An 11,240-nucleotide genomic window follows, 5' to 3' on the forward strand; every position below is an offset into this window, starting at 1 on the left:
AACTTTACAAATGAAAATCAAGCATTTTCCATCACAATTTTATACCAATTCTTAATAATGAGAAACATGCATTTGTACAGGTTAGAAAATAAGTATGCAATGAATAACAATATCGATATGGCAATTGTAGTTTATTAAAATTGAAACAATAATAAAATTATAATGATCAAATTAAATATGCAAAATAAAAAACATAAAACTTTTTACTAAATGTTTAACTGTATTCTCAATTACAAGTAGATTCTTTGCCTTGGAAGCATTCACATAACTATGTCTACATAATTAAATCAGCTTTGTTTTACAAGAGATCTTTCTTATGTTTCCTCTCAAATGGTGCCATGGAAGAGTATACGGAATGTTAAGGTTCCTTTCAGATTTCAGATTTTCCTTTGGAAATTATACTAGGATGGCATTCTAATGAAGGATAAATTGACTTTTTTTTTTTCTATATCAAGATGCTTTATGTGCATGGTTTTAAGTATCAGGTATCGATACACCTTTGTGTATTGGCAGAGGTGTATCAATACTTTAAGTGATGCACCTTTTATTTTTTAGTTTTTTAATTCTAGTTTTAAGTATAATTATGTTTGTGGGTATATATATTATTTTAAAAAAAGGGGTTCCCAAAAACACCTATAAATAGGTGTATTGGGCACCCAAAGATACAATACGATATGTTCGATATGGGGCATATCATATCAATACTTTGAACTTTGTTTATGTGCCCTTTGTTAACAAAATATGGAAATACATAATCACTTATTTTTCTTCTTTTACAAGAGCTTTGTGGACATGATTAAACATTAAATTCAATGAGGCAACAATAAATAAGTTGCCCCATACATATAACTGTGAGTGGTGTGGTAAGGCTATGTGCGGTGGTTTCCTTGAAAGACGAAGGAAGGCTAGGACCAAAGGGTAGGCTAAGGTTTTCTATTGATAGAGAATCGCCCCTCATTATGATTCATGCATCTCTTTTTATAAAGAAAGATTCTGAGATTCTAAAAGGAAGGCGCCAAAAGAGTTTGATTCCCATTTGGAAAGGGAATCATTGATCCAGTGTCAGTTGCTAGGGGGATACTATTAAGGATTCACCACATGTTTTATGAGATCTCTTCAAGACGAGATTTCTTTTCATTAGAGGATTCTCATAATATACATATGTTACTTCCTTTTGTGAGTTACCTATAATAATGGGGCATGGATGATGTCAATGTTAGCCTTACGTTTCTCTCTTAATCCTATTGGACGTCCTGACATGAGTGATATCGACTAGCCGTTATATTTTTTCGTTCGTCGCTGATTTGCAATGGCTTTGAGCTCACCATAGGTTCATGATGGCTCTGAGCTCATTGTAAGTTTGTGATGGTTTTGGGCTCATCGTAGATCAATGGTGACCTCGAGTTCATTATCAGTACAGTGGTTTTGAATTCATTGCAGGTCTATGATGACCTTAAGCTCATCGCAAATCTGTGACAGGTTGTGAACTTGTTGTCGGTGTTTCTATAGCATTGGTTTAGCGTCTTCCGTGCTAATGCAATCATGGTAAACAACATGTACCTACAATAACAATGGCGAAATACTTTGCCTCCACTTTTAACCAATAAAGAAAAAGAAAAAGATGATACAAACGATTACTATTGCTTTATGACTCTTTTGGGATGCAAGAAACAAAAAAAAAAAAAAAAAAAAAACTGTTTGATAATATCAATCCTAATCCTATAGGGTTGATAATAATAATAAACAATTATACAATTCCAAAAATATAGAACGGCATTAGACCTCCCCCCTCAAAACTACATCCCTTAATGAATGTCATTATTCCAAAAATATGGGATGACATTATTCCAAATGGATGTCAAAACTACATTCCTCAATGGAGGACTAGGTGAAGAGATCTATATAGATCAACCTATTGCATTTGTTGCTAAGAGTCAAGGCAACAAAGTGTGTCATCTCAAGTGATTTATTTATAGTCTCAAACAATCATCTAGGCAGCTGTATTTGAGATTTCATGAAGCTATAACTTCCTTTGGGATAACCGTGGTTGATGAAGACCACTGTGTATATGTCAAGAAAACAGAGAAGGGGTATTGCTACTCACTTTGTTGATGACATTTTATTGGTTAGGAATAAATTGAAAATAATCGATGCTACTAAAGTGTAGTTATCCTCTACTTTTGAGATGAAGGACATGGTAAAGCAAAATATGTGCTTGGAGTTGAAATCTTGTGAGATCGTTCTAAAAGACTTTTAGGTTTGTCTCAAAAAACTTATATCAAGAGAATTTTAGAATGCTTTTGGATGCATTATTCAAAACCCGTTGGTACTTCAATTGAGAAGGGTCAACAATTTGAATCTTGATCATTTCCCTAAAACAAACGAGGAAAAAGATCGCATTAATATGGTTCCTTATGTGAATGCAGTTGGGAGTTTGATGTATGTTATATTAAGTACTTCAATCGATATTTGCTTTGTTGTTAGTTTGGTAAGTTGTTACCAAAATAACCCTAGACTTGTTTTTGGCAAGCAGTTAATAGGATCTTTTGCTACCTTCATGAAATTAATCTCGTTCTCTACTATCAAAGTGGGGACTTGAGATTAAAGTGTTTCATCGATGCAAATTAGAATGGTGATAGAGATGAGTGCAAATCCACCTCAGGATATGTGTATGTACTTGGAGGTGCTACTATTTCTTAGAGTAGCAAAAAAACAAGATTACATTGCTCTATCAATGATGGAGTATGTTATGGATTGTACAACAGTTCAAGAAGCTGTTTGGGTGAGGAGTTTCCTACAACGATTAGACACTATAGGTAGTGCAAACAAAGTCGCGGTGGCAGTTTACTGTGACAACATGGTTGCCATACAATTTGCTAAGTACCCCAAGTTCTATATTTGAGTTGTAATCAGATAGCGAAAAATAGTTATGAAGCATATCTCCACTAGCAAAATGGTGGCTGACTCTTTGACTAAGTCCATTGCTAGAGATTACGTAGGGTTTGATTTGATTATTGATGTATTGACTCTTTCTTTGAGATTTATTGTATCTCTTTTATCATTAATGAATTGATTATTTAATTTGCCTTTTTTTATGTGGTACATAATTGTAATGTCACAAGGCTCAAATCGACCCTCTCACACAGGTGATTGTCTTAGTGTTGAGATATAAGGTTTTAAAATGGAGAAATTGATATTTGAACTTCTTTAGTAAGTCTAAGATGAGGTTCAGTAAAGTCAAATATGACTATATTTCTGTAGTTGCATATTGAACCTATTCAGTAGTTGAATGTGAGTACTTAATTAATTGCTATCATTAGCGATTAGGCTGAAGATACTTAAGTTACCCAATTGTGTAGTGCCTAGACTAGGATTCATATGGCATAGGAGTGTGACATGTCCTGTAAAGTGGGATCTCCACCATAGCATACATCATACCATATGTGCTTTTTGACGACCATCATGGGGGTGATTGAATAGATCCCTATTTCATCACCATGTGAGCCCTATGGACTTTTAGCCCAAACATTATACCTTTTGTGACTTAGAACTATAGCATGAAGCTGATGCTTAGTGTTGCTACTTTAGGGTGTTATCCAAGGGTCATGATCGATGCAATCCAATGGAGCATGTTTAAGCATTAAATGGATTACTAGAAGGGTCTAAGAAAAAGTTATTTGAAATTATACTTGTGGTTTGTAACTCATAGCTCAAGCAGTTATATAGATATTTGTTGTCCAATGTAATAAAGGGATCAGAGGTGATAAATCAAGTGTAATTAAATGACTTAGGGTATAGACGAGATATAGATATTACTAGAACATGAAACAAGTAGACAAGCTTTGTATAAATAAAAATGCAGATATGTGAATATAAGTATATAACAATCACTTAAGTTGTTACACTCAAGATTCATAAAAAAAATATAATAATAATAACAATCAATTAAGCGTAGCAAAGTGGTTGATTGGTCTATATATATTGGGGAAAAATATGATGCTACTAAAATTTGTAGTATAAGTAATTGTTGGTGCTTTCCACCTAATAAATCAACATATAGAACAAAAAATTAATCAGATAATGAAATAAATGAGGATGATCAGAGAAGGTAATTGACTAATTAATCAGAATTAAATTACCAGGGTTGTATTTTCCATAAACAACATCTGCAATGGCACGCCTAACTTCTTGGCCAGGATAACCAACCCAGAGAATGGCTTTGATTTTAGGGTTGTCCTTAGCAAACGAAATGTCAATAGTACCAGATGCCATGACCAGCAAAATAACTGTTGGCTAATCAGGGGCAAGTTGTTGCCACACATCCATTGTCGTTAATCACAAAGATGGCAGGTGCATCAAGCTGAATCAGTAGAAGGTGGTGTTCAGAAACTAAAAGCTTAGAATTGAACCTTCTTTTGACAATTTTGACAGATCATTAAGAGATTGTTTAAATGTTGGTAAAAATATGATAAGGACTGCAGAATGAGGTTTTTCTTTATCTATTAAATCCAAACCAATAATCCTAATGTGCTTTTATGTTCTCCAGTCTTTTGATGTTCTTAATTAGAAATTATTGAGTGCTTTGAGTGAATTAGAGGAACTGAAGCCAGCAATTCAATAAAATATTGAAGAATTGAATAAGAAAAATATGAATCAAGTAACTAGGTTTCATCAAAATGATGTTTTTGACTGTGACTTTTTGTCAAGAATAATATTCCAACAAATTTTGAAATCACAAAGATATGAGTAGATCTTTGTTGTTCCATTGCAAACTCAATATTCCATTTTTGTGAGAAATTTATAGACACAATGTTGACATCAACAGCATTGCCCTCTAAACTCTAAATCCAAATGAGTATATATACAAACGCATTGGGCTATAGCATGTCTGAGATATTGAGATAACCCAAATCAAGGAAATCTGAGATACTAAGATAACCCAGTCTAAACAATTTAGTAAGAATTAGCAAGTCAAGGAAATACTGAGATAACCCAAGAACCAAGTGCCAATCACAAATCTATAAAATGAAAAGAATAATAAAGCATTAGAAATTAAAATACCATCTGCCAGATAAGAACTAATGTAAAACAGAGAAATATAATAACCGTTGGGGTAGATTCGGTCAATAAAATCATGTACCTTCGTCTGTACGAGTTGGAGAAACTAAGATTATGAACTAATATGAAACAGATAGATATAATAAAGCATTAGAAATTATTGAGCCACTACCAAACCAAATAAAAAAAATTTGAGTTGGAGAATTACCTTCGTCTGTACAAGTGAAACATGATAGGGGTAGTTGAAACCCACACTGTTGACACTACTGTTGCCGATTGTGTTGTCCGGTGGATAGCACAGAGAAACTTATAATAACTTACTATTTACTAGCATATCATTAGGAGAATATGAGAATATGAATCAGATAAAAAAATAGTCAATAGCATATCAACAGGGGAATATTATAGTAACTTACTATTTACTGGCATATCAATAGAGATCTATAGCCCAACCACCTGAATCCCTTAAGCTAATCAACATGATTCTACTACTTATGTATTTACAGAAATTTAAGCAAATCTAGAAAAAAAATTCAAGAAAATAACACCAAATTCAACAAGAATGTGATGAACGAACAAAAGTTCAAGAAGACAATATCGGATTCCCTACTAATATCAACATACATGGCAAAAGTTCAATCCTAAAAAGGGGGATAACTATCCTAGGTCATGGAGGTTTTCAATCTTACCTTCCATCTGTAATGAACGAACAAGGATATGAGATGTGCACAAAACCTGAGATGAGGAGGCTATTTCCGAACAAAGAAAAACAAAGTTGTTGGAGAGAGAGGGCCTTTGTTGAACCAAGAAGGTCGTGACCTGATTATGAGAAATCTGCTTCGTCGGGGAATGAACTCAAGCTTCAAATTCAAGCAGGTCTCCCACTTTTGACTGCACTCTAAGAAGTGGTCTACCATTGCTGATGCCGTTAGGAAATGAACTCGAGCTTTAGAGCTTCAAATCTGAGGAAGTCTGTCGTTGCCGATTGGGTGTTATTTGATGGTGCGGGAAGACCGTAAGAAAAGGAGCAAGAGAAATCAGAAATGCTCGACCGAGAAATATAGAGGAGTGCAGGAATACAAATCGCCAGTTTGATGTCTTCGATGGTGCGAGAAGACTGCAAGAGAAGGAGCACCTAGAGATCGACTGGGAGAGAGAGGAGGGAGAGCGGAAATATGAAAATGTGAAAAAATAGAAGAGCGAGAGAGGGAAAAGATTTAAACTTTCTAGCGGCAGTCACCCATGTGCCGACTAACAAACTGCCACTAATGCCCATTTCTCTTGTAGTGTGATCACTTGGACTTGGTTGACCAAGTCATATAACAGCCACACAAAAGTGATTGGTATTTATAGGAGATACATATCCCATTATCATTTAATGGGGTGATGGGCTACAGTTCTTAGATGAGTGGGCTTTTGGTGATATAAGAAAGATAGTTATCTATAGAAATTACACACTTTCCAACATCATACGTTTAATTTTTGAACTCATTAATGTCCTTCTCTCATTGCTATCCCTCTCTTTCGGTTGAGAAAAATCTCTCTCCAAAGAACACCACAGTTTGTTCTTTGTAGTTTTGGAGTATGATCAATAAAGGACTTTGGTAGCCCTTTGTGCTTGGTGGAAGTTTATTAAATCAAGCATGTGGATCAAAGTTTGTTTGAAGCTTTATTGAGGTAGGCCAAGCTATCCTTTATATTGCCTTCCATTGGTATTAGAGCAAGGTTGTCTTTTGCTTGCTTTCAATCTATTCTATGATTGAATTAGTTTAATCATATGTATGACTATGGAATTTACATGGGATTTTGGAATTGTTTTTGGACTCTAAAATTTTTAATTTAGCCAATAATGTTTACATAATTGTGAAGTATGTTAAATTTTCTTTCTATTAATATATTATATACTTGATTCGGAGTAATGGTTGATGAGAGATGAGCCTTGTAAGAGGCACGAAAAGCCATGATATTTTTTTTTTGGGTGTTTTCTTCCATGCCTGAATGGTGCATAGGCTCCACCACTCTGTTATTTCTCTTTCTGGGGAAAAGACAATATATGTTAACATAATCAGTATTATTAGCGTTACTTTTGAACACCTTACTTATTGGTTGAGGAATATAGCCCTTTGGGGTATGTTTGGCGCAGAACCCATCTGATAACGAGTTATTTGAAAAATCATATTATTATGTGATAGTATAATTTTGTATTGTTTTTAAGCACATAATTAATTTTGTACTGTTATGATCACTATGCAATGATTATGAGCCTGATTAGATACGTTCATGATACGGTCATGCTAGTATAGATTAAATCTTGGTCATTATTGTCGTTGCATTTTACGTAAGGAAAGTTTAATATATCATGATATGTTTATGATATCAATAGAATGTTCATGCACTTTTGAATTCTTTGGCATGATCATGCAATTCCAAGTATGTGATTTAATTCTTTTCCTCTAAGATGGAATATAAGTTTTATCCATTTCGTTGTTGTTATTATTATTTATTCAAGTACGACAATACAACTTTAGTTTTACTGGCAATGCGACATCCTCGATTTTTGTCATTAATTTGTAATCTTTTGTACTTTTTTTATTGTATTTTTATTGAGAGGCCTTGTAAGGGGATGTGTTTCGTTATTACAGATTGATTCCATATTTAAATGTGAAAAATGGGATGAACTCCTTATTTTTTATTCTATAATGTCGGTTGAGGTATTATAATCAAATCAATTTTATAATTTAAATTATGTTCCTAACATCCAAACCCTTGTTTGATTTAATTGATGGTGAATTCCAAAAATGCCATTGGGACTTTAATTAAGGTAAAAAAATTGGATGGAACCAATGATGATGATGTGGCATAGGAAGATCCAATACTTGCCAAATGAAGAAGAAATTTTAGAAACCTTAATTGTGTCCATGAACCCACGAAAGGAACTTTGAACAACACCGTAAGGATAAAGAGGCCTATGGTAATTGGGTTAAAAAGAATGGCTTTGCACGTTTTACTATGTTGTATGACCTTATTTTAGAGGCCTAGGAAACGTGGAATCAACTTAAGGCCACTTTTGGGCAAACCTCTGCTACAAAGCTTTGTGCTTTGAACCTCAAATTTCAACCGTACACTAAGGACCCAAAACATTTAATGGTTGGACTTCTTCATGTCATGAGCGGCATGATTTGTGACCTAAAAGTAGGTGGTGTATGAGCAATAAGTGTAAGCAGTGACACATTCCCTATCTGACCCTAAGTGGGCCCAAACCAAACTCTTGTTTGACTCGCGGTGAGAATATCAAGACCTTTAATGATATTTTACGATAACTTGAGTTAGAAGTTGAGTGCTGTGAAGCATATTGTGTTACCGCTTCTTCCCTTGCCACCCAAACGAGCAAGCATGGGTCATTCAAGCCTAAGCGCAAGGGACAAGGAGGAAAGGGTGGACAAGGTTCTTATCAAAACATTGGCCCAAAAAACGGTGGAGTTGCTAAGCATCGTAGAAGGAAAGAAAGATGTAGTTAAAAGTAAAAATTTTACAATTATGGAAAGAAGGGCCATTATGCTTGAGATTTGCTCTGAGCCTAAGAAGGTACCCTCTTTGTTCAATTCTTTCAATACTTTTGTGTGTATTCATGCTTTAGTTGCTCATACTCTTCTTGATTGGGTTGTAGACACAACAGCAAACAAGCATGTAGTTCGAGATAGAGTTGGCTTTGTAGATTACCATCAGGTTTTAACAGACATGCAATACATCACGCTAGGAACTGGTATGGAAGAAGAAATCCTTGCAGTTGGATCGTATTAACTAAACTTGCATAGTGGACGTACACTGCTCCTACATGATGTAAATCATGGCTGTGAATACTTGTTTGATCAGTTCAGGACAGTTTGTGAGGAAAAATGCATACATAGACAATTTACAATTCCTGGTACTTCAGTTGCAACGTGAAGGAATTGTACTTTTCTTGATATGGTTAGGTCGATGATGGCGCAAGCTAACTTATTTTTTGGGGGATGCGCTTTTAACTACAACCTACATTCTTAAATGTGTCCTAATCAAGTTAGTGCCTATTACTCCATATGAATTATGGAATGATAAAAGGCCTGAGTTGGACTATCTTTGCCCTTGGGGTTTAGCTGGTTATGCCCATAACCCTATACATAAATATGGAAAATTTGGTCCAAGAGCCAATAAGCAAGTGTTCATAAGATACCCTGAAAGTTCAAAGGGATATGTGATGTATGGTGAACAACTTGTTGGGGGCATGACTGGGAACGAAGTCTTGCAATGTTGAATATCTTGAGGATGAGTTCGTAAGTATTGGTGAAATTAGAGGGGATCTTGAACTGTATGAGTTACATACAAAATCTCACCATCACTTAGTGAGTACTCCTGTTCATAGGTTGGGTGGCCCGTCAGGCCGGCCCCCGGATGGGCTTGAACATGCAAATGAGCCCGTAGGCTTAACCTCGGGCCAAAAAGCCAGGCCCGTAATAAATTCGAGCCGGGCTCGGGATTTGCCAAAATAGCTCAGCCCAGCCCGACCTATAGACTAAACTTAAAAAACCCTAAGCCGAACCTCTCTTCTCTTCACATCCTCCCCAGTCCTCACACTCTCAGGCAGCCACACAACCGGCGAGACGGGGAACATTCACCGGCGCAACAACTCCGGCGGTGAGTCTTCTCCCTCTCTCTCTCTCTCTCTCTCTCTCTCTTTCTCTCTCTTTCTTTCTCTCTCTCTCTCTCTCTCTCTCTCGTTCCTGTTCTCACTTCTCTTTCAAATCTCAGACACCGGCGAGGCGGCGAATATAGGCACTGGCGATGGCGGTGAGTTCTTCTCTCTCTCTCTCTCTCTTAGACGCGAACTGACACACTTTTCACTATTAAAATCGCAGCTCACCGCGAACTCAGCTCCGACGAACATAGTCACCGGCGGTGAGTAAAAGCCCGGGCTTGAGCTCGGGCTTGGGCTTCGGACTTTTATCAGGGCCGGGCTCGGGCACAAGTTATAGGCCCGTTAGTCGGGCTAGGCTTGGGCTTGGGCCTAACAAATTTCTATTTATAAAGAGTAAAAGCCCAACCCAAGCTCGGCCCGACCCGGCCCATGAACAGGTATATTGGTGAGGGTGGGGAATTTCGAACTCATATTGACATCACCAACGATAGTGGGAGTGTCTTAATGTATAATGAGAGTGCTCCTATTAATTGGGATGCATCTATGGATTGTAATTCTCAAAGTTCTAGTTTGCATAGAAGTGAATGCTGACAAATTCCTCGTCCTTATTTTTAGATCGAAGGGGAAGTGTTCACATGCACTCTGCTTGAGATTGATGATCCTACATCTTATCAAGAGGCCCTATCTTCACCCACATATAGTGAACGACTAACTACTATGAGGGATGAGATTGACTTGATAAAAAAGAATGTGTGGGAATTAGTTAACCTTCCACCTGGGCGCATATCCACGGAAACAAATGGGTTTTTAAGATAAAGCACAAGAAAAATGGATTAATTGATAAGTATAAGGCCTGACTTATACCAAAGGGTTATACCCAAATAAAGGGTATAGATTATGGTGTAGCACAATCCGGTCATTCTTAGCTGGTGCTCGCATGGCTCCTGAGAGGTACCTGAGATGAGAGAAAAGAGGAAGAACTCCCGAGGGGTTTCTCGATGGGAACGCTCCGATGCTTAAGTTAGTATTGTGTGCATGAAGTAAAATAAGAACGAAGGCTAAGAGTGAGGATAGCGCATTACCACTATGTTCAAGAGGTCAGAGATTCCAGAAGAAGTTTCCCTTCTGCCCTGAGGGATTTTATAGGGACACTCACATTAGGTCGGGCATAACCGCCATTGGGCTCCTGCCACAGCCGTTACCCGCCAGGGCTGCGCAGGTGGCCGTTGTGGTGTATGCTTCGCCCGGGAGAGTGACACGTTTCCAAAGTGGCAAGCATGCCTTTTCCTATCGAGGGACGTGGATGCAGACTGTTGAAAGGACTGGGACTGTGCCGTCAGTAGAGGATATGGCACAGTCTAACCGGTAGGTCTGTCAGCCAGAAGCTTCTTGGAGGGCGCTAGTGTGGCTCGTTCGCGAGCTATCTCGTAGTGAGCTTGGAACACTCCAGGATTACCCTTAGTGAAATTGGTCATCGGAATGACTTGCCTGCTAGGGAGCTCGGGCAAGC

At 37.1% G+C, this 11,240-nt stretch overlaps 1 long non-coding RNA gene across 1 annotated transcript; it reads right to left on the reverse strand.

The window, feature by feature from the left end:
* Positions 1-3,841: 3,841 nt before the first annotated feature.
* LOC148878797 (uncharacterized) lies at positions 3,842-6,311 on the reverse strand. Its single transcript, XR_016104018.1, has 3 exons — positions 5,267-6,311; positions 4,140-4,360; positions 3,842-4,041 (listed from the first exon to the last, which is right to left on the reverse strand). It is a non-coding gene; the product is annotated as an uncharacterized LOC148878797 (long non-coding RNA).
* Between the last annotated feature and the right edge of the window lie 4,929 nt (positions 6,312-11,240).

The sequence above is a fragment of the Nelumbo lutea genome, chromosome 1 (assembly GCF_056320005.1).
Source record: "Nelumbo lutea isolate HS-2025 chromosome 1, American lotus-T2T, whole genome shotgun sequence".
Lineage (NCBI taxonomy): Eukaryota > Viridiplantae > Streptophyta > Magnoliopsida > Proteales > Nelumbonaceae > Nelumbo > Nelumbo lutea.